Genomic DNA, 23,505 nt, shown 5'->3' with positions numbered 1-23,505 from the left:
ATAGGACAAAGTTCTAAAATATTGATTGGTAATCTCGCCTCTTGAGATTTCCAAACCCCTTGTGCTGTCAGAGATCCCCAGACAGCTCCCCAACCTGAAAGACTTGCATCTATTGTGATGACAGTCCAGGTTGGTCGAACAAAAGAGGCCCCTTAAACTATACAATGGTGATCTAACCACCAAGTCAGAGATAGTCGAACATTGGGATTTAAAGGGACACTGAACCCAAACTTTTATTCCGTGATTCAGATAGAGCATGCAATTTTAGGCAACTTTCTAATTTACTCCTATTATCTATTTTTCTTTGTTCTCTTGCTATCTTATTTGAAAAAGAAGGCATCTAAGCTTTTCTTTTTCAGGACTCTGGACAGCATTTGTTTTATTGGTGGATGAATTTATCAACCAATCAGCAAGGACAACCCAGGTTGTTCACCAAAAATTGGGCCGGCATCTAAACCTACATTCTTGCATTTAAAATAAAGATAGCAAGAGAATGAAGAAAAATTTGATAATAGGAGTAAATTAGAAAGTTGCTGAAAATGTCATGCTCTATTTGAATCACAAAAGAAAATTTGGGTTCAGTGTCCCTTTAAGAAAATGAATTGTGATATCTTTGTATAATCCCTGCACCATTGGTTCAGCATACAAAGCTGGAGAGATCTCATATGAAAATGAGAAAAAGGGATTGCGTCCGATGCTGCAGTCATGAGACTTAAAACTTCCATGCACATAGCTACTGAAGGGAATGATTGAGACTGAAGGTTCCAACAGGCTGAAACCAATTTTAATTGTCTCTTGTCTGTTAGAGACAGAATCATGGGACACTTAATATAATCTGGAAACCTAAAAAGTTGACCCTTGTCTGAGGAATCTTTTTGGTAAATTAATCCTCCAACCATGTCTTTGAAGAAACAACACTAGTTGATTCGTGTGAGATTCTGCAGAATGTAAAGACTGAGCTAGTACCAAGATATCGTCCAAATAAGGAAACACTGCAATACCCCGTTCTCTGATTACAGAGGAGTAGGGCATCGAGAACCTTTGAAAAGATTCTTGGAGCTGTCGCTAGGCCAAATGGAAGAGCGACAAATTGGTAATGCTTGTCTAGAAAAGAGAATCTCAGAAACTGATATGATCTGGATGAATCGGAATATAAAGATATGCATCCTGTAAGTCTATTGTGGACATATAATGCCCTTGCTGAACAAAAGGCAGAATAGTCCTTATAGTCACCATTTTGAAAGTTGGCACTCTTACATACGATTCAAAATTTTCAGATCCAGAACTGGCCTGAATGAATTTTCTCTCTTTGGGACAATGAATTGATTTGAATAAAACCCCAGACCCTGTTCCTGAAATGGAACTGGTATGATTAACCCTGAAAGCTCCATGTCTGAAACACACTTCAGAAAAGCCTGAGCCTTCACTGGATTCGCTGGGATGCATGAGAGGAAAAATGTTCTTACAGGAGGTCTTACTCTGAATCCTATTCGGTACCCTTGAGAGACAATACTCTGAATCCATTGATTTTAGACACAATCTGCCCAAATGCCTTGGAAAAATCTTAATCTGCCCCCTACCAGCTGAGCTGGAATGAGGGCCGCACCTTCATGCGGACTTGGGGGCTGACTTCGGTTTCTTAAACGGTTTGGATTTACTCCAACTTGAAGAAGGTTTCCAATTGGAACCAGATTCTTTGGGGGAAGGATTAGGTTTCTGTTCCTTATTTTGTCGAAAGGAACATAAACAATTAGAAGCTTTAGATTTACCCTTAGGTCTTTAATCCTGAGGCAAATAAACTCCCCTCCCTCCAGTGACAGTTGAAATAATCAAATCCAACTGAGAACCAAATAACTTATTACCTTGGAAAGAAAGAGATAGTAATCTAGACTTAGATACCATGTCAGCATTCCAATATTTGAGCCACAAAGCTCTTCTAGCTAAAATAGCTACAGACATAGATTTAACATCAATTTTGATGATATCAAAAATGGCATCACAGATAAAATGATTAGCATGTTGAAGCAAATGAACAATGCTAGACAAATCAGGATCCATTTCCTGTTGCGCTAAACTTTCCAACCAAAATGTTGATGCAGCTGCAACATCAGCCATAGAAATGGCAGGCCTGAGAAGATGGCCATAATATAAATAAGCTTTCCTTAGATAAGATTCAAGTTTCCTATCTAAAGGATCTTTAAAAGAAGTACTATCTTCCATAGGAATAGTAGTACATTTAGCAAGAGTAGAAACAGCCCCATCAACTTTGGGGATCTTTTCCCAAAACTCCAATCTAACTGCTGGCAAAGGATACGATTTTTTAAACCTTGAAGAAGGAAAAAAGAAGTACCAGGCCTATTCCATTCCTTAGAAATCATATCAGAAATAGCATCAGGAACTGGAAAAACCTCTGGAGTAACCACAGGAGGTTTATTAACAGAATTTAAACGTTTACTAGTTTTAATATCAAGAGGACTAGTTTCCTCAGTAATCAACACTTCTTTTAACAAGGAACAAATATACTCCATTTTAAATAAATAAGTAGATTTGTCAGTGTCAATATCTGAGGAAGGATCTTCTGAATCAGATAGATCCTCATCAGAGGAGGATAATTCAGTATGTTGTCGGTCATTTGAAATTTCATCAACTTTATGAGAAGTTTTAAAAGACCTTTTACGTATATTAGAAGGTGGGATGGCAGACAAAGCCTTCTGAATTGGCATCAGCAACAAAATCTTTTATATTCACAGGTATATCATGTACATTAGATGTTGAAGGAACAACAAGCATTGTACTATTACTGATGGACACATTCTCTGCATGTAAAAGCTTATCATGACAACTATTACATACCACAGATATAATCTCCACACATTTACAACAAATGCACTTAGCTTTGGTAGAACTGTTATCAGGCAACATGATTCCAACAGTGGTTTCTGAAACAGGATCAGATTGAGACATCTTGCAAATGTAAGAGAAAAAAATCAAAAAATAAAGCAAAATTATCAATTTCCTTATATGGCAGTTTCAGGAATGGGACAAAAATGCAAACAGCATAGCCCTCTGACATAGAAAAAAAGCAAGAGGCACATAGGAATGGGGTTTTAAATAATGAAATTATTTGGCGCCAAGTATGACGCACAACGTAACTGAATTTTTTTTGGCGCTAACAACATCCGGAAATGACACACTCACGTCATTGAAGACGCAACCTGTGCAAGAAACTCGGCGTCAACTAAGACACCGGAAATGACAAATTTGCGTCATCAGACGTAGCTTTGCGCCAAAAAAATTCTCGCGCAAAGAATGGCGCAATGAACGTTGGCATTTTGTCCGTGAATTTTAATGAAAAAACAGTCAATTGAAAAAAAAGACTATACCCCAGGTAAGAAAAATATTTTCCCAAATATGAAACTGATAGTCTGCAAAAGGAAATATACATAAACCTGACTCATGGCAAATATAAGTACAATACATATGCTTAGAACTTTATATCAAAACATAAAGTGCCAAACCATAGCTGAGAGTGTCTTAACCCCTTAAGGACCAGCGACGTACCCTGTATGTCGCTGGCCTTTTTTTGGGACTTGATTATTTTATAGCGGGGTCTTGCCACCAGCATTGAGACTGCTCTATTCCACAAAGCCTGCTGGAGGGAGGGAATTAATAGCGTGTTCTTGCTAGACTTGTGCTATTATGTCCTGAAAAAACCCTTAACGACCAGTGACATACAGGGTACATTGTGGTCATTAAGGGGTTAAGTAATGAAAACATACTTACCGAAACACACCCATCCACTTATAGCAGATAGCCAAAGCAGTACTGAAACAGTTATCAGAGATAATGGAATATGAGAGTATATCGTCGATCTGAATAAGGGAGGTAGGAGATGAATCTCTACGACCAATAACAGAGAACCTATGAAATAGATCTCCTGTGAGGAAAACCATTGCATTCAATAGGTGATACTCCCTTCACAACCCTCTGACATTCACTGTACTCTGAGAGGAATAGGGCTTCAAAATGCTGAGAAGCGCATATCAACGTAGAATCTAAGCACAAAATTACTTCACCACCTCCATAGGAGCCATAGTTTGTAAAACTGAATTGTGGGTGTGGTGAGGGGTGTATTTATAGGCATTTAGAGGTTTGGGAAACTTTGCCCCTCCTGGTAGGATTGTATATCCCATACGTCACTAGCTCATGGACTCTTGCCAATTACATGAAAGAAAGAGTGGCTGTGCTCCAATATGTATGTATAAAAACTGAAATTTTAATTTCATATAAATTTCATGTGTAACAGAATATTACTATTCATTTTATTTTTTCCCAAGTATTTAAAAATGTAAAAACATTCTTAGCTCATGGGCTGTACAAAGCAGGTTGAGGGCCTGATTTTACCCTAGACCATAGTTTGCAGTAGGGAGTTGAAAATATAGCAAATTTGACTTCTCAATCTACTAATGCTATTTCAATGCCATGTTTTAAAATATATGTAGAAAGGTTTAGTTGATCAGTGAGAAAACAAAAAGAACAGTATTCTGCTATTTTTAGTTTTTTTGGAGAATAAAGTATGAGTTAAAAACCTCACCTGTAGCAAAAGCTGGAATATGAATTAAAACATATGCTTACTGATGGATTACTGATTTTAAAAAGGTGACACAAATTACATTGAAGCTTTGAGATTAAAGAGACAGTAAAGTTAAACAAACAAACACAGTTTAGACAGAGGCCCCAAGTTATCAAGGTCTGTCGGACCTGATCCGACAGTGCGGATCAGGTCCGACAGACCTCGCTGAATACCGCGAGCAATACGCTCGCCGTATTCAGCATTGCACCAGCAGCTCACAAGAGCTGCTGGTGCAACAGCACCCCCTGCAGACTCGCGGCCAATAGGCCGCCAGCAGGGGGGTGTCAATCAACCCGATCGGGTTGATTTCCGGCGATGTCTGTCCTCCTGCTGGCGGACAGGTTATGGAGCAGCGGTCTTTGTGACCGCTGCTTCATAACTGCTGTTTCTGGCGAGCCTGTAGGCTCGCCAGAAACACGGAGCTTGATAAATATGCCCCAGAGCATACAATTCTAAACAACTTTCAAATTTACTATTTTTATCAAATGTGCTTCATCCTCTTGGTATCATTTGATAAAGTGTATATATAATGTAGGTGGTCTCAGGAATATAACGAATACATCAGAATTGTCCCATGAATTTTAACACCAGGGTAAACAAATGTTTTTAAAATCTAGGTATCGGCTAAGAAATGTGTATATAACTTTGGTTTAAAGCTTGTCATGAGGGAGGTCATTACTTAAAGACTTTAAATATCTCTTGTGTAAAATTGTGCTTGTCTCACAATTTTAGAGGCTGAAAATCTAAATTTATGCTTACCTGATAAATGTTTTTCTTTCCGGGGATGGAGGGTCCACGAATTCCAATTACTAGTGGGATATTCAACTACTGGCCAGCAGGAGGAGGCAAAGAGCAGCCCAGCAGAGCTGTTAAAGGGACACTGTACCCAAATATTTTCTTTTGTAATTCAGAAAGAGCATGCAATTTTAAGCAACTTTCTAATTTACTCCTATTATCAATTTTTCTTCATTCTCTTGTTATCATTATTTGAAAAAGAAGGCATCTAAGCTTTTTTTTGGTTTCAGTACTCTGGACAGCACTTTTTTTATTGGTGGATGAATTTATCCACCAATCAGCAAGGACAACCCAGGTTGTTCACCAAAAATGGGCCGGCATCTAAACTTACATTCTTGCATTTCAAATAAAGATACCAAGAGAATGAAAAAAAATTTGATAATAGGAGTAAATTAGAAAGTTGCTTAAAATTTCATGCTCAATCTGAATCACGAAAGAAAATTTTTGGGTACAGTGTCCCTTTAAGTGTCACTTCCCTTCACATAATCCCCAGTCATTAAGCCGAAGGAAAATGGAAAAAAGAAGATAACACAAAGGTATAGAGGTGCCTGAGGTCTCAGAACAAAACTAGCTGTCTTAAATGTACTAAGGGCGGGTCGTGGACTTTCCATGCCCGAAAAGAAAGAAATGTATCAGGTAAGCATACATTTTGTTTGCTTTCCTATGGCATGGAGTCCACAAATTCCAATTACTAGTGGGAACCAATAGCCAAGCTAGAGGACACAAATGGAAAGAGAGGGAGAACAAGACAGGTGGACCTAAACCGAAGGCACCACCAATTGAAGAACCTTTCTCCCAAAAGTAGCCTCAGCCGAAGCAAAAGTATAAAATTTGTAGAATTTGGAAAAAGTATGATAAGAAGACCAAGTGCAAGTAGGCGCCTTGCAGATTTGCTCTACCGAAGTTTCATTTTTAAAATCCCAGGAAGAGGAGACAGCCCTAGTGGAATGAGCCGTAATTCTCTCAGGAGGCTGTAGTCCAGCTGTCTCATAAGCAAACCGGATAACACTTCTCAACTAGAGAGAAAGAGAAGTAAAAGTGGCCTTTTGACCCTTACGCTTAACAGCGAAAACAACGAACAAGAAAATCTTTAGTAGCTTGTAGATAGAATTTGAGAGCACGCACAACATCCAGATTGTGTAACAGACGTTCCTTCTGAGAAGGATTTGGACAAAAAGAAGGAACAACAATTTCTTGATTGATGTTGCGATCCGATACCACCTTAGGAAGAAATTCCAATTTAGTACGAAGGACTGCCTTATCTGCATGAAAAATAAGATAAGGGGAATCATACTGCAGAGCCGAAAGTTCGGAAACTCTGCAAGCAGAAGAGATAGCAAGTAGGAACAACACTTTCCACGATAACAATTTAATATCACTGAATGCATAGGCTCAAACGGAGCCTGCTGCAAAACTTTAAGAAACAGATTCAGGCTCCAAGGAGGCGCAACAGGTTTAAACACAGGCCTGATTCTGATCAGAGCCTGAACAAAAGATTGAACATCTGGAATATCTGCCAGACGTTTGTGCAAAAGAATAGACAGTGCAGAAATCTGACCCTTCAGAGTGCTGACTGACAAACCCTTCTCCAGGCCCTCCTGCAGAAAAGAAAGAATGCGAGGAACCCTCACACGACTCCAAGAGAAATTCTTCGATTCACAGCAATATAGGTATTTACGCCATACCTTATGGTAAATCCTATGAGAAACAGGTTTACGAGCCTGAAGCATAGTATCAATGACATTCTCAGAAAACCCACGCCTAGCCAAGACTAGGCGTTCAAGCTCCAGGCAGTAAGCTTCATAGAAGCTAGATTTGGGTGGAGGAAAGGACCCTGAATTTCAAGGTCTCTCCTCAGAGGTAACTTCCAAGGGGGAAGAAATGACATCTTCACCAGATCCGCGAACCAGATCCAGGTAGGAGCTAATAGAATTACTGACGCCGTCTCATGTTTGATGCGAGCAATGACTTGAGGAAGAAGAGCAAACGGTGGGAAGAGGTACGCTAGACTCAAGTGCCAAGGCGTCTATCAGAACAGAAGAAAGGATTCAGTCCAGGACTGAAAAGGAGTGTACATACATAGCACTCAACAACTGGGTGTATTTAGTTATTGACTATACTAGCCTGAATAGTAGGAAATAGTATAAATGTCAGGTTCCAATGGTTAAAACTTAACCTTTATTATTATAAAAATTAAAAACAATATAATGCTAACTAGACCATAAATATAAAAACACAATCGCGGTGTCAGGGTTTGTGGCCAAGGAACACAGGTATAGTAACTCCACCTGATAATTTCAACAAAGTGTAGCAACTGAACCTAACTTAATGGTAGCTATAGAAAAACGATAGTCTCCTAAAATATGGAAAGGTTGAGCAGTATAATGGGGAGGATAACTATAATATTTGAGCCTCCTCTAACGTACCAACTGTGTGGGGGTTTGTGAAAATGTCAAAATAATAAGTCATAGGCCCATATATTTGGGTAATACCCAAATTATTTAGATTTCCCCTTCTATAATATTATGGATTGGGATCAACTGCGTTTAGAATCTAGGTAGATGTCAGGTAGATCTGCCAAAAAAAAATGGCTGCGCAGTGCTGTGAGAATGTAGAGTTAGCCTTGTCATTAAGGTGGGTATATAACTTCCAGGGGAAATAATCAGTGTGCTTCACTTGGTATTTGTAAAGTGTTTATTTATGCCACCGTTTACCATAGGAGCACAGTCAATTGACTTATGACAGTTTATTTATTCATTTTTAGCACAACTTTCTCGCATAGGAGTGGTAATCAGATTATTATCCAGGGTCACCTTTATTATGTGATAGCAATTTGGAATTGGTTGCAATACAAAAGTAACAAGTTTTATGGCTGTCTTAATATACCGCCATCCACAGTATCTATTACCAATAGGTTTTACTTGGGAGAATCGTAAAATATTAAAGTAAAACACCAATATTGTCTATAATTCCTAAGATGTGAAAATACCCATATATTTACAAATTGGAGATAATACAGGTTTCTATATAGTTTCCCCGTATAGGAGAGTTGATCAGAATGTTATCCTAAGCCACATTAACTATGCGGCTGAAAATTCGAATTGATTGCGAAACTGCAATAGAAAGGTGTATGCTGGTCCTAGTATACCACCATCTAAAGTATTGTTTATTAATACCTTATACTTAGGAAAGCCATATGAATAATCTGAATATAATATCCCTATATAGTTAATCAGATGAAATATTTTAATGGTGAACGATTGTCACCTTACATATAGTATATTGCAATCTTAATATTATAGGTATATATTGGCTAATAGTGTTAGCTTGAGTGCTATTTGTATATATAGAAGTGGTGGTCGAAGTATTACCCTGTGCTGCCTTAGTATTTTAACTGATGGCACTCATTCGTCACCATTTAAAGTGACAAAGTGTTCTGGCATAGTACCGCCATCCATAGTATCTATTAATACACAGTTATTCTAAAGAACCATCTAATTGAATATAATATAAATTTAAATAGCCCAAAAACCGTTACTGCTCGTTAAAAACTTTTAACACAACCGGAGTGAGACACTAAGTCTCCGCTCCCCCTAACATGTTTCGCCGGAGGCTTTTTCAAAGGTGGGGTGGCCGGCTGAAATCCAGACATTTATAGGCCATGGAGAGATTGCGTCACGCCAGAATTCCCGTTGGTAATAGGTCAGGAAAATGACGCTGTCTATTGGTCCAACAGGGGGGCGCGGCTGACCAATCTCGAGCGAGTTAGTGACGCTAAGGTGGGTTACCTAGGCAACCCAACCGGGTTGTAAACAGACTCAGTAATCTTCGATCGAAGATAGAAATTACACATTATTCAAATAAAAAGGGGACCTGTTATTAATGCTATGTGCCTGTGAGTGAAATTGATATTCGAGTCTCAATCATATAGGGGTGTCTGTACATATCAAAACCCGGATTGAGGACAGTCTAATATTAAGGTCCATGAAGACAAACGACCATTATGTAAGTTTAGTCATGCATGTTAGAAATACTGGGATTAGGAAAATATTAGTACTCTCTCTCTCTCTCTCTCTCTCTCTCTCTCTCTCTCTATATATATATATATACATATATATACTGCAACCCACTGGGTGTGTGCAGTCCCAACATTTTTATAGAGAACCAAAAATGAGAATTGTTTGAATATTGAAGTACCTGTTTGGTAATATTGTAACCAAATATGATTATATTAATATTCAAATCATAATGATACAGTATTTCTCTCTATATATCGCATCAGAGTATCGAAATCAACTGTTTTGTATATTCAGACAGGGAGGGTGGAAGAGAATGTTTCTTATTAATAAACTCCCTATAAAGTCCTATGGTATATTTTACTGAAACCTTCCCACATGTTCAGCTGATATTTTTTGAGAAAGTTAGGACGAGTGTCTGTAACTATTTGATTCCTATTTTATTCAGAAGAATTACTCATGATGGGATAAATGGTTGTAGGACTCCAAGTTGGATAGTACATCCTAAATCTTGAGCAGAAAACTTCCCAATTAGTATTTATAACAGAAATGTCATTGGACATCATCTGATTATATAGTTTGTGGTATGATTGTATTCCTAAAGGAATACTAAGGTAGAAAACTTATTGTCGAATTTATAGTTCCTTGGCTGGGGATTGGGACTATAGTGAGTTGGGTAATTGTCACATCCCAATCGGTTGGGTGAATTTGTGACCTCAATTCTCAGTGCTCAAAACGCTATATACTTACACCTGGGTGTTCAAATTGTGTTGAACTGGGTGTTATCAAGTGTGATTATCCTTGATGTATCAAGTGATAAGGAGTAAGGTGAATAAAAATTAATATAATAGGATGCAAGTGATGCAATAATTTGGGTGATATAAATGTAATGTGATGGAAAGAAATTGCCAATAATGACTGGGGATAGTGTAAAAAAAGTAGTGTAAGAATATTGACAAACATAAAAAAATTATAATAATGTTGAAGTGACACACAAGAAAAAACAAGGGGTATAGATTGGTGAGTCCCGCATGGGGAGTTAAATAGGGAGCTGATAGTATAAATCAACTCTGAAATGAACAATATGGGGGTCTAGTAATCAGGATGGATCATTTGGATCTTAAAATGAAACTATAAAAAGCAATAATAATTGTTCTGTTCATTTAGACCTTTGGGGTGAACACAGTCCAATAGGTAGATCCACCTGCATTCAGATCTTAATAGAGCTTGCTCTAAGTTTCCTCCACGAATACCCAGTGATATTTTTTCAATTCCCTGGCATTTTAGTCCTTGAGGATTGGATTGGTGGTATTGCAAAAAATGAGATGCCACAGAGGTTATTGTTTTGCCATCTTCTAGGTCTTTGCTTGCATTCTTGATATTGCGTATATGTTCTTGCACTCTCGTATGTAATTTACGGCTCGTCATGCCTACATATATTTTTTTGCAAGAGCAGTAGAGTGCATAGATTATGCTTGGGGTAGTACAGCTGATATAGTGCTGCATTCGGTGTATCTTCCCAAATCTGTCTTGAATGATATTAGTTTTTTTGATGTGCTTGCACATAGAGCATGTTCCACAAGGAAATGACCCGGGTACGATGGCTGTCTTAGTTTTGTGTACCTGATAATGACTAGCAGATACCCGATTTTTTATGTTTTTTGTTCTTCTGTAGCCTATTTTCACAGAGTCACCAATATTAGATTTTAGATCCTGGTCCAATTGGAGACTGGACCAATGCTTGTTTATAATTTCCGTGATCAAATGTACAGAGGGGTTGGACGTTAAAATCAATCTCGTTTGTGCATCTCTCTCCTTAAGGGTCTTTTTTTGGAGTAGGTTGTTCCATTCTGTATTAAGGGCCCTGGATTTGGCTTTTTTTATTTCACGCTTACTATACCCTCTATCCAATAGTCTTTTCCCCAGTTCTTTCGCTTGTAATTTAAATAGCGTTAAGTTACTGCAATTTCTTCTCACTCAGAGAAATTCTCCCACTGGTAACAATTTAGTGGTACCAGGTGCGTGTCCGCTTGTTTTCTATAGTAGACTATTGGTAGCTGTGGATTTTGCCATCTTCATCTTTGAGTATTAGTAAGTCTAGAAACTCTATCTTGGATTGGCTCATGTTGTATGTGAGCTTGATGTTAAGAGAATTGTCGTTCCGTTTACATAAGAATCTTTCCAATTCTTCTCTTGTTCCCTCCCATAGAAATAGGATGTCGTCTATGTAACGAATCCATCTTGTGTGCCAGATTCTAAAAAAGTTTTCCTTTTGTTTCTTGGGGGTAAAACAAAATTTGATGTTGAAGCCGTCGCTGTAGTGCTATTGCTCTCTGTGTTGTCATTATCCTCCCCATCTGTGTCAGAAATGTCACATTGTATTGTAGTAGTTTGGTATGACCTAGAAGTATTGTTATAGAAGTTTCTCCTTCTCCATTTATATACTTTCTTTTCTTTTCTTTGTAGTCACTGACATCTCTGAACAATTTACCTTGTTTTGTATCTCGTATTTCTTTAATATATTGATCTAATTCTTTCTGATAGTTTTTATATAATTTTTCAAAATCAGAATTTGTTTCAAATGTTTTAAGTTGTACATATTGTTCCTGAATTAGTGTTTCTAATTTCTCGTATTTTTCCTTATCATGCTTGATAAGGATGTTCATGAGTTTGACAGAGCATTCAGATAATGCAGTTTCCCATTCATCAGTAAGAGAATGATTCTCAAATTCAAAGGCTGGGAATAGCTGAATCCGTAAGACTCTTGGTATAAGTTTTTGTTCTATGTATTTATCAAAAAACTTTTGATCCCACCATACTTTCTCTTGTTTTAGCATATTTTTATGTATTTCTTTTAACGCGCTCTCAAGGGATAATGAAGATATAGGATTTTCACTATATGTATTTTTGAACATATTATCCAGATCAATAGACCTTTTGGATTGTCTCTCACTTCGGTCTTTACTCAGAGTATCGGCCATTTTGAAACCAATTCAATATACTCGATAGTATCAATCTACAGTATTTTGTCACTGTAATATAATGTGTGTGTGCTCTATCGTTTAAGGAAACTGTTGAAACAACAGCAAGTAAGCAATGACCAACAAAAAAAGGAACAAACGATGGCACTACTACAGTTGTTGCCCTTTTACATTTAAGTATAGTGAGCCTACAAAGTGGGCTGAAATATATACACGTAAATAACTAGTAGGGTGGGTGCTGTACACTAACAGAAATGCTACACAAGAAAGGATTCAGTCCAGGACTGAAAAGGAGTGTACATACATAGCACTCAACAACTGGGTGTATTTAGTTATTGACGATACTAGCCTGAATAGTAGGAAGTAGTATAAATGTCAGGTTCCAATGGTTAAAACTTAACCTTTATTATTATAAAAATTAAAAACAATATAACGCTAACTAGACCCTAAATATAAAAACACAGTCGCGGTGTCAGGGTTTGTAGGCAAGGAACACAGGTATAGTAACTCCACCTGATAATTTCAACAAAGTGTAGCAACTGAACCTAACTTAATGGTAGCTATAGAAAAACGATAGTCTCCTAAAATATGGAAAGGTTGAGCAGTATAATGGGGAGGATAACTATAATATTCGAGCCTCCTCTAACGTACTAACTGTGTGGGGGTTTGTGAAAATATCAAAATAATAAGTCATAGGCCCATATATTTGGGTAATACCCAAATTATTTAGATTTCCCCTTGTATAATATTATGGATTGGGATCAACTGAGTTTAGAATCTAGGTAGATGTCAGGTAGATCTGCCAAAAAAAAATAATTAAAAACATGGCCGTGCAGTGCTGTGAGAATGTAGAGTTAGCCTTGTCATTAAGGTAGGTATATAACTTCCAGGGGAAATAATCAGTGTGCTTCACTTGGTATTTGTAAAGTGTTTATTTATGGCACCGTTTACCATAGGAGCACAGTCAATTGACTTATGACAGTTTATTTATTCATTTTTAGCACAACTTTCTCGCATAGGAGTGGTAATCAGATTATTATCCAGGGTCACCTTTATTATGTGATAGCAATTTGGAATTGGTTGCAATACAAAAGTAACAAGTTTTATGGCTGTCTTAATATACCGCCATCCACAGTATCTATTACCAATAGGTTTTACTTGGGAGAATCGTAAAATATTAAAGTAAAACACCAATATTGTCTATAATTCCTAAGATGTGAAAATACCCATATATTTACAAATTGGAGATAATACAGGTTTCTATATAGTTTCCCCGTATAGGAGAGGTGATCAGAATGTTATCCTAAGCCACATTTAATATGCAGCTGAAAATCAGAACAGCTTCAGGATCTCTTGATCTTGAGCCGTACTTTGGAAGCTTTGCATTCAGACGAGATGCCATCAGATCCAATCCTGGAATCCCCCCCCCCCCACCACCTGAGAGTTATCATTGTGAAAACCTCCGAGTGGAGAGCCCACTCCCCAGGATGAAAGGTCTGCCTGCTCAAAAATTCCGCTTCCCAGTTGTCCACCCCTGGGATGTGGATGGCAGAAAGGAGATAATGGTGGGACTCCGCCCACTCTGTATGCGAGTCACCTCCTTTATTGCTAAGGAGCTCCAAGTGCCTCCCTGGTGATTGATGTATGCCACCAAGGTGATGTTGTCCAATTGGAATCTAATAAACAAAGCTAGTTGAGGCCAGGTGATCAAAGCATTGTAAATTGCTCTCAATTCTAGAATGTTTATGGGGAGCGAAACAGCTCCCCAGCCTAAAAGGCTGGCGTCCATGGTCCCAATCACCCAGGATGGTCTCAGGAAGCATGTACCCTGAGACAGATGATCCTGCGAGATACACCACACTAGAAAATCTCTCGATAGGGGATCCAGAACTATCCTTTGAGATAGGTCCAAGTACTGTAGTGGTCTCAGATGGAACCGAGCAAAAGGAATGATGTCCATGGAAGCAACCATCAGACCAATTACCTTCATACACTAAGTCATAAATGGACGGGTAGAGGACTGACCCGAGGCAAGACACCAGAATTTTGGCTTTTCTGACCTCTGTCAGAATTTTTTTTTCCAATGGATAGAGAATCTATAATTGTTCCCAAGAAACATACCCTGGTGTCGGGTACTAGGGAACTCTTCTCCAGATTAACTTTCCACCCGTGGGAACGAAGAAAAGATAACAGCACCTCTGTATGAGATTTTGCTAACTGAAAAGATGGCGCTTGAACCAAGATGTCGTCCAGGTAAGGCGCCACCAACATACCTTGCAATCTGACCATCGCCAGCAGGGCCCCCAGGACCTTCATAAAGATTTGAGGGGCCGAGGTAAGGCCAAAAGCAAGAGCCACAAACTGGAAATGCAAACCCAAGGAAATGGTGATGTTCCCAGTGAATGGGAATATGTAGATACGCATCCTTCAAGTCTATGGTAGTCATGAATTGACCTTCCTGAACCAAAGGAAGGATGGAATAAATAGTTTCCATCTTGAAGGATGGAACCTTGAAAAATTTGTTGAGACACTTGAGGTCTAGAATTGGCCGAAAAGTTACCTCTTTTTTTGGGATCTACAAACAGATTTGAATAGAATCCTTCACCTCGTTCATTAAGTTTACTAGACTTTTTTGGATTCTCTATGACAGCTGAATCAGTCATCCAAGGTAGCAAGTACCTCCTTCAGAAGTAACCGGAGGTGTTCAAGTTTAAATCTAAAATTAACCTCCTCTGAGTCTGTAAATTTCTTCGCTATAGTGTCAGAATCTGAGATCTCACCCTCAGAGGCTACTGAGGTATCATCATCAGATAATTGGGATAGACGGACTAACGCCACCTTAGCTGTTGCTATCCTGAGACAGACGACTCAGGGAGAGACATCTTATCTTTAAACATAGAAGCTTTATTTAGACATGAAGAGCAAAACTGCACAGGAGGAATTATCTTAGCCTCCAAGCACAGTAAACATTTTTCAAATGACTCATTTTCAGCATTAGTGTCCATAATTAGGTTTCGGTTCCTCCAGCAATTAATAAGGAATTATATCCCAATATAGGCAATTAAGTTTATTATATATGCAGCAATTAAAGTATACCTAATACATAAAGGGACAGTCAACACCAGAATTTGTGTTGTTTTAAAAGATAGATAATCCCTTAATTACCAAATCCCCAGTTTTGCATAACCAACAGTTATAATTATACACTTTTTACCTCTGTAATTACCTTGTATCTAAGCCTTAGCAGACTGCCCCCTTATTTCATTTCTTTTCACAGACTTGCATTTTAGCCAATCAGAGCTGTCTCCATGGTAAATTCACGTGCATGAGCTCAATGTTATCTATATGAAACACGTGAACTAATGCCCTCTAGTGGTGAAAAACTGCATTTAGATTAGAGGCAGTCTAAGAAATTAGCATATAAACCTCCTAGGTTTAGCTTTCAACTAAGAATACCAAGAGAACAAAGCAAAATTGGTGATAAAAGTAAATTGGAAAGTTGTTTAAAATTACATGCCCTATTTGAAACATGAAAGGTTTTTTTGGACTTGACTGTCCCTTTAAGCACCTAAACCCTCAGCTGTGCTGAGGTCTTACCCCTTCAGAAAATTCTATTCCACTAGCACTTGAAAACCGGACACACCTGGAGCAAAGATCACACCTTGTCACCGAAGCAGCCCAAATTCACTTTGATAAAAATGCAGGCACTGGAGCTGCAACCTCCGCACTCGCCGCAGCAAAACTCTGATCTGATCGGAGAAGCCGAAAAACGGAAGTGCGGAGGAGTGGTCACGTGACCGCAACTAAAAAAATAAAAAAGCACCAACGACAGAAATAAAACGGCGCAAAATAAACAGGCAGCAGTGAACTGTAATAGCGAGAGGGCGCGAAAACAAATAAGCAGCAGTGAGCTGTAAAGCGATTGCCCAGAGTCACAAATATTTGTAAGTCTCTCCATACACTCCATCTCTGAGCCCCATTAAAATAAAGATTGCCTCTCTCACAATCGCCTCTCTTACAAGCAGTGCCCTCTAAGTGCAGCATTCAAATGCTTTCCACAGGGAATTAACCCCTATAGTGCCGGTACCTTCTAACCTAGAACGGAAATCACTTACCTGTGGATCCTGCTCTGTCAGACAGGAGCTGTTTTCTAAGGTGTGGCAGATTCCTCCACTTCTGTCAGGGACCTGTAGAAAAGAAAGAACAGAGTAACCAACCCTGGCTTTCTATAATAGGGATAGCAATAATGTTAGAAGACGGTGAGGTGGTCTCTGCTTAACCGCTAATTAACCACCATTACTCTTACTAAAGAGAGTGACATGGACACAGCTTGACCCAAATTCTTGCTTGCAGGGAAAAGTACCCATAAAAAGATTAAAAGTCTTCAGACACCATCTTCACACATCTTCTCTTGAAAGAGGCAAAGAGAATGACTGGGGATTATGGAAAGGGAAGTTATTTTTATCAGCTCTGCTGGGGTGCCCTTTTATGCATCCTCCTGCTGGCCAAGAGTTGAATATCCCACAAGTAATTGGAATTCGTGGACTCTCCATGCCATAGGAAAGAAAGCAAATTTGATGACCTGCAAATGAAATGGCTGGTTTAGGGAATTTGCTGCATTTTGGAAACATAGGTTACAGATTTTCCTTTTTGGCCTCTCCAGGGAGTGAGAGACAAAGCTAAATTCTTACACAAAAGAAAGAGGTGTTTAAAAGGGACAGTAAAGTCATAATTAGACATTCATGATTAAGATAAAGGATACAATTTTAAACAACTTTCCATTTTACTTCTATTATTTAATTTGCTTCCTTCTCTTGTTATCATTTGCTGATTTATCTAGGAAAGCTCAGGAGCAACAAAGAACCTAGGTTCTAGCTTCTGATTGGTGGCTGCATATACTGATTGTCATTGGCTCACCCATGTGTTCAGTTAGAAGCCAGTAGTGCATCGCTGCTCCAACAAATCATACCAAGAGAATGAAGCAAATTTGATAATAGAAATAAACTGGAAAGTTGTTTAAAAGTACACTAAACACTAAAACATAATTTATGCTTACCTGATAAATTTATTTCTCTTGTAGTGTGTTCAGTCCACGGGTCATCCATTACTTATGAGATATATTCTCCTTCCCAACAGGAAGTTGCAAGAGGATCACCCAAGCAGAGCTGCTATATAGCTCCTCCCCTCACATGTCATATCCAGTCATTCGACCGAAACAAGACGAGAAAGGAGAAACTATAGGGTGCAGTGGTGACTGGAGTTATAATTTAAAATTTTGAACCTGCCTCAAAAAAGACAGGGCGGGCCGTGGACTGAACACACTACAAGAGAAATAAATTTATCAGATAAGCATAAATTATGTTTTCTCTTGTTAAGTGTGTTCAGTCCACGGGTCATCCATTACTTATGGGATACCAATACCAAAGCTAAAGTACACGGATGATGGGAGGGACAAGGCAGGAACATTAAACAGAAGGAACCACTGCCTGTAGAACCTTTCTCCCAAAAACAGCCTCCGAAGAAGCAAAAGTGTCAAATTTGTAAAATTTGGAAAAAGTATGAAGTGAAGACCAAGTTGCAGCCTTGCAAATCTGTTCAACAGAGGCCTCATTCTTAAAGGCCCAGGTGGAAGCCACAGCTCTAGTGGAATGAGCTGTAATCCTTTCAGGAGGCTGCTGTCCAGCAGTCTCATAGGCTAAACGTATTATGCTACGAAGCCAAAAAGAGAGAGAGGTAGCCGAAGCCTTTTGACCTCTCCTCTGTCCAGAATAAACGACAAACAGAGAAGAAGTTTGCCGAAAATCTTTAGTTGCCTGTAAGTAGAACTTCAGGGCACGGACCACGTCTAGATTATGCAAAAGACGTTCCTTCTTAGAAGAAGGATTAGGACATAATAATGAAACAACAATCTCTTGATTGATATTCCTGTTAGAAACAACCTTAGGTAAAAACCCAGGTTTAGTACCCAGGACTACCTTATCTGAATGAAAGATCAGATAAGGAGAATCACAATGTAAGGCAGATAACTCAGAGACTCTTCGAGCCGAGGAAATAGCCATCAAAAACAGAACTTTCCAAGATAAAAGTTTAATATCAATGGAATGAAGGGGTTCAAACGGAACACCCTGCAGAACTTAAAGAACCAAGTTTAAGCTCCAAGGAGGAGCAACGGTTTTAAATACAGGTTTAATTCTAGCCAAAGCCTGACAAAAAACCTGGACGTCTGGATTGTCTGCCAGACGCTTGTGTAAAAGAATAGACAGAGCAGAAATCTGTCCCTTTAGTGAACTAGCGGATAAGCCCTTTTCTAAACCCTCTTGTAGAAAAGACAATATCCTAGGAATCCTAACCTTACTCCATGAGTAACTCTTGGATTCACACCAATACAAATATTTACGCCATAGCTTATGGTAAATTTTTCTGGTAACAGGTTTCCGAGCCTTCGTTCAATTTCCAAGCAGTCAGCCTCAGAGAAATTAGGTTTGGATGGTTGAAAGGACCCTGAATTAGAAGGTCCTGCCTCAGGGGTAGAGACCATGGTGGACAGGACGACATGTCCACTAGGTCTGCATACCAGGTCCTGCGTAGCCACGCAGGCGCTATCAGAATCACCGATGCCCTCTCCTGTTTGATCCTGGCAATCAGTCGAGGTAGCAACGGAAAAGGTGGAAACACATAAGCTATGTTGAAAACCCAAGGGGCTGCTAATGCATCTACCAGCACCGCTCCCGGGTCCCTGGACCTGGATCCGTAACAAGGAAGCTTGGCGTTCTGGCGAGATGCCATGAGATCCAGATCCGGTTTGCCCCAACGACGAATCAGTTGAGCAAATACCTCCGGGTGAAGTTCCCACTCCCCCGGATGAAAAGTCTGGCGACTTAGAAAATCAGCCTCCCAGTTCTCCACGCCTGGGATGTAGATCGCTGACAGGTGGCAAGAGTGAGACTCTGCCCAGCGAATTATATTCGAGACTTCCAACATCGCTAGGGAACTCCTGGTTCCCCCTTGATGATTGATGTAAGCCACAGTCGTGATGTTGTCCAACTGAAATCTGATGAACCTCAGTGTTGCTAACTGAGACCAAGCTAGAAGAGCATTGAATATTGCTCTTAATTCTAGAATGTTTATTGGGAGGAGTTTCTCCTCCTGAGTCCACGATCCCTGAGCCTTCAGGGAATTCCAGACTGCTCCCCAGCCTAGTAGGCTGGCATCTGTTGTTACAATCGTCCAATCTGGTATGCGAAAGGTCATTCCTTTGGACAGATGAACCGGTGACAACCACCAGAGAAGCGAATCTCTGGTCTCTTGGTCCAGATTTAGCAAAGGGGACAGATCTGAGTAATCCCCGTTCCATTGACTTAGCATGCATAGTTGCAGCGGTCTGAGATGCAGGCGCGCAAATGGCACTATGTCCATTGCCGCAACCATTAAGCCGATTACTTCCATGCACTGAGCTACTGATGGGCTTGGAATGGAGTGAAGGACACGGCAAGCATTGAGAATCTTTGATAACCTGGACTCCGTCAGGTAAATCTTCATCTCTACAGAATCTATAAGAGTCCCTAGAAAAGGAACCCTTGTGAGTGGTAACAGAGAACTCTTTTCCACCCATGCGACCTCAGAAATGCTAGAACTATCTCTGTATGAGAATTTGCATTTTGAAAACTTGACGCTTGTATCAGAATGTCGTCTAGGTACGGAGCCACCGCTATGCCTCGTGGTCTTAGTACCGCCAGACGTGAGCCCAGAACCTTCGTAAAAATTCTCGGGGCCGTAGCTAACCCGAAGGGAAGAGCTACAAACTGGTAATGTTTGTCTAGAAAAGCAAACCTTAGGTACCGATAATGATCTTTGTGAATCGGTATGTGAAGGTAGGCATCCTTTAAGTCCACTGTGGTCATATATTGACCCTCTTGGATCATGGGTAGGATGGTCCGAATGGTTTCCATCTTGAACGATGGAACCCTTAGCAATTTGTTTAAGATTTTTAAGTCTAAGATTGGTCTGAAGGTTCCCTCTTTTTTGGGAACCACAAATAGATTTGAGTAAAACCCTTGTCCTCGTTCCGTTCGCGGAACTGGGTGGATCACTCCCATCACTAAGAGGTCTTGTACACATTGTAGAAATGCCTCTTTCTTTACTAGGTTTGTTGATAACCTTGACAGATGAAACCTCCCTTGTGGAGGAGAAGTCTTGAAATCCAGAAGGTATCCCTGAGATATAATCTCCAACGTCCAGGGATCCTGTACATCTCTTGCCCAAGCCTGGGCGAAGAGAGAAAGTCTGCCCCCTACTAGATCCGTCTCCGGAGAGGGGGCCCTGTCTTCATGCTGTCTTAGGGGCGGAAGTAGGCTTTCTGGCCTGCTTGCCCTTGTTCCATGACTGGTTGCCTTTCCAACCCTGTCTGTAACGAGCAGTAGTTCCTTCCCGTTTTGGAGCGGAGGAAGTTGATGCTGCTCCTGCCTTGAAGTTACGAAAGGCACGAAAATTAGACTGTTTGGCCTTTGGTTTGGCCCTGTCCTGAGGAAGGGTGTGGCCCTTACCTCCCGTAATGTCAGCAATAATTTCCTTCAAGCCGGGCCCGAATAAGGTCTGCCCTTTGAAGGGAATGTTAAGTAGTTTAGACTTAGAAGTTACATCTGCTGACCAGGATTTAAGCCATAGCGCCCTGCGCGCCTGTATGGCGAATCCGGAATTTTTAGCCGTAAGTTTGGTTAAATGCACTACAGCATCTGAAACAAACGCATTAGCCAGTTTAAGCGTTCTAACTTTGCTCAAAGTCTCATCCAATGGCGCTGTGCGAATCGCCTCTTCCAGAGACTCAAACCAGAAAGCCGCTGCAGCCGTGACAGGCGCAATGCATGCAAGGGGCTGCAATATAAAACCTTGTTGAACAAACATTTTCTTAAGGTAACCCTCTAATTTTTTTATCCATTGGATCTGAGAAAGCACAGCTATCCTCCACCGGGATAGTGGTACGCTTGGCTAAAGTAGAAACTGCTCCCTCCACCTTAGGGACCGTCTGCCATAAGTCTCGTGTGGTGGCGTCTATGGGAAACATTTTTCTAAATATCGGAGGAGGGGAAAAGGGCACACCGGGTCTATCCCACTACTTACTAATAATTTCTGTAAGTCTTTTTGGTATAGGAAAAACGTCAGTACACACCGGTACCGCATAGTATCTATCCAACCTACATAATTTCTCTGGGATTGCCACCGTGTCGCAATCATTCAGAGCCGCTAACACCTCCCCTAGTAACACGCGGAGGTTCTCAAGCTTAAATTTAAAATTTCTGAATCCGGTCTCCCCGAATCAGAACCGTCACCGACAGAATGAAGCTCACCGTCCTCATGTTCTGCAAATTGTGACGCAGTATCAGACATGGCTCTCGTGTCATCAGCGCGCTCTGTCCTTAACCCAGAGCTATCGCGCTTGCCTCTTAATTCGGGCATATTGTATAATACTTCTTTCATAACATTAGCCATATCATGTAAAGTGATTTGTAAGGGCCTTGATGTACTTGGCGCCTCAATCTTACGCATCTCCCGAGCGGGAGATGAAGGTACTGACACGTGAGGAGAGTTAGACGGCATAACTTCCCCCTCGTTGTCTGGTGATAATTTCTTTATCGGTACAGATTGACTTTTATTCAAAGTAATATCAATACAATTGGTACACATAGTTCTATTGGGCTCCACATTGGCTTTTGAACATAATGAACAAGCAGATTCCTCTGTATCAGACATGTTTAAACAGACTTAGCAATGAAGCTAGCAAGCTTGGAAATCACTTTCAATAAGTTTACAAGCAATATAAAAAACGCTGCAGCGCTTTTAAAAAAAAAAAAAAACAGTTATAGTCAAACAATTCTTAACGAGAAGTGTATTAATTAGCAGAGGATTGCACCCGTTAGCAAAAGGATGATTAACCCCTCAATACGCAAAAACGGATATCAGATTAAGATTTAACACTTTTATTTTAATCAACTTTCCAATTTATTTTTATCATATAATTTGCTTTGTTCTCTTAGTATTCTTATGTTGAAAGCTAAACCTAGGTATGCCAATTTCTCAGTGCATTTTGACAGGTTTCCACAGATAGAGAGCGTTAGTTCACGTGCCATATAAATAACATTTTGCTCACTCCAGTGGAGTTATTTATGAGTCAGCACTAATTTGTTAAAATGCAAGTCTTTCAAAAGAACTGAAATAAAGGGGCAGTCTGCAGAGGCTTAGATACAAGGTAATCACAGAGGTAAAAATTATAGAACCATGTTGGTAATACAAAACTGGGAAATGGATAATAAAAGGGATTATCTTTCTTTTTAAACAATAAACATTCTGGAGTAGACTGTCCCTTTATTCTTTATTTTAGAAGAAAAATGGTAAGGCACTGTACACCAAATTTGTGTATCATTACATAGAATCCCCTGTTTACTTATATTATAACATTTTCTTCATTCTCTTGGTATCGTTTGTTGAAGGAACACCACACTACTAGGAGCTAACTGAACACATCGGGTGAGCTAATGACAAGCATTCTTCATTCGTTTATCTAAATAACTGACAAATATGGTTGTGGGTAGCAGCAGTCAGCTGTTTTCAGAGTAAGATTTATTTGTTTAAAAGTGCAACACACAAAGATCTGTACAAATCCTTTTTGTGTTGCACTTTCACAAGAATAAATCTGGTTCTCAAGAGCTGAATGCTGCTACTTGCAGCCATATTAGTTTAGATAAATGAATGACAAATGCACAAGCCTAATATGTGCAGCCACCAATTAGCAGCTAGCTCCCAGTAGTGCATTGCTGCTCCTGAGCCTAACTTGATATGCTTTTCAACAAAGGATACCAAGAGAATGAAGCAAATTAGATAATGTAAGTACATTGGAAAGTTATTTAAAAATGAGTCTATCTGAATCATGAAAGCTGAATCTTGACTTTACTCTCAGTGGAAGCACTGTTTGCATAGTTTTTTTTGGTGTTGACGTGTCATCTATCTTGAATGTGCAGAGATTTTGACTGCATGGCAATGTTATAAATATTCTTAAAAATCTGGTTTAAAGGAATCCTTGAACTGG

This window comes from Bombina bombina, chromosome 1 (genome assembly GCF_027579735.1).
Source record: "Bombina bombina isolate aBomBom1 chromosome 1, aBomBom1.pri, whole genome shotgun sequence".
In the NCBI taxonomy this organism is placed as follows: Eukaryota; Metazoa; Chordata; class Amphibia; order Anura; family Bombinatoridae; genus Bombina; species Bombina bombina.
The sequence above is the reverse complement of the archived record's forward strand: the minus strand, read 5'-3'. Positions refer to the sequence as shown.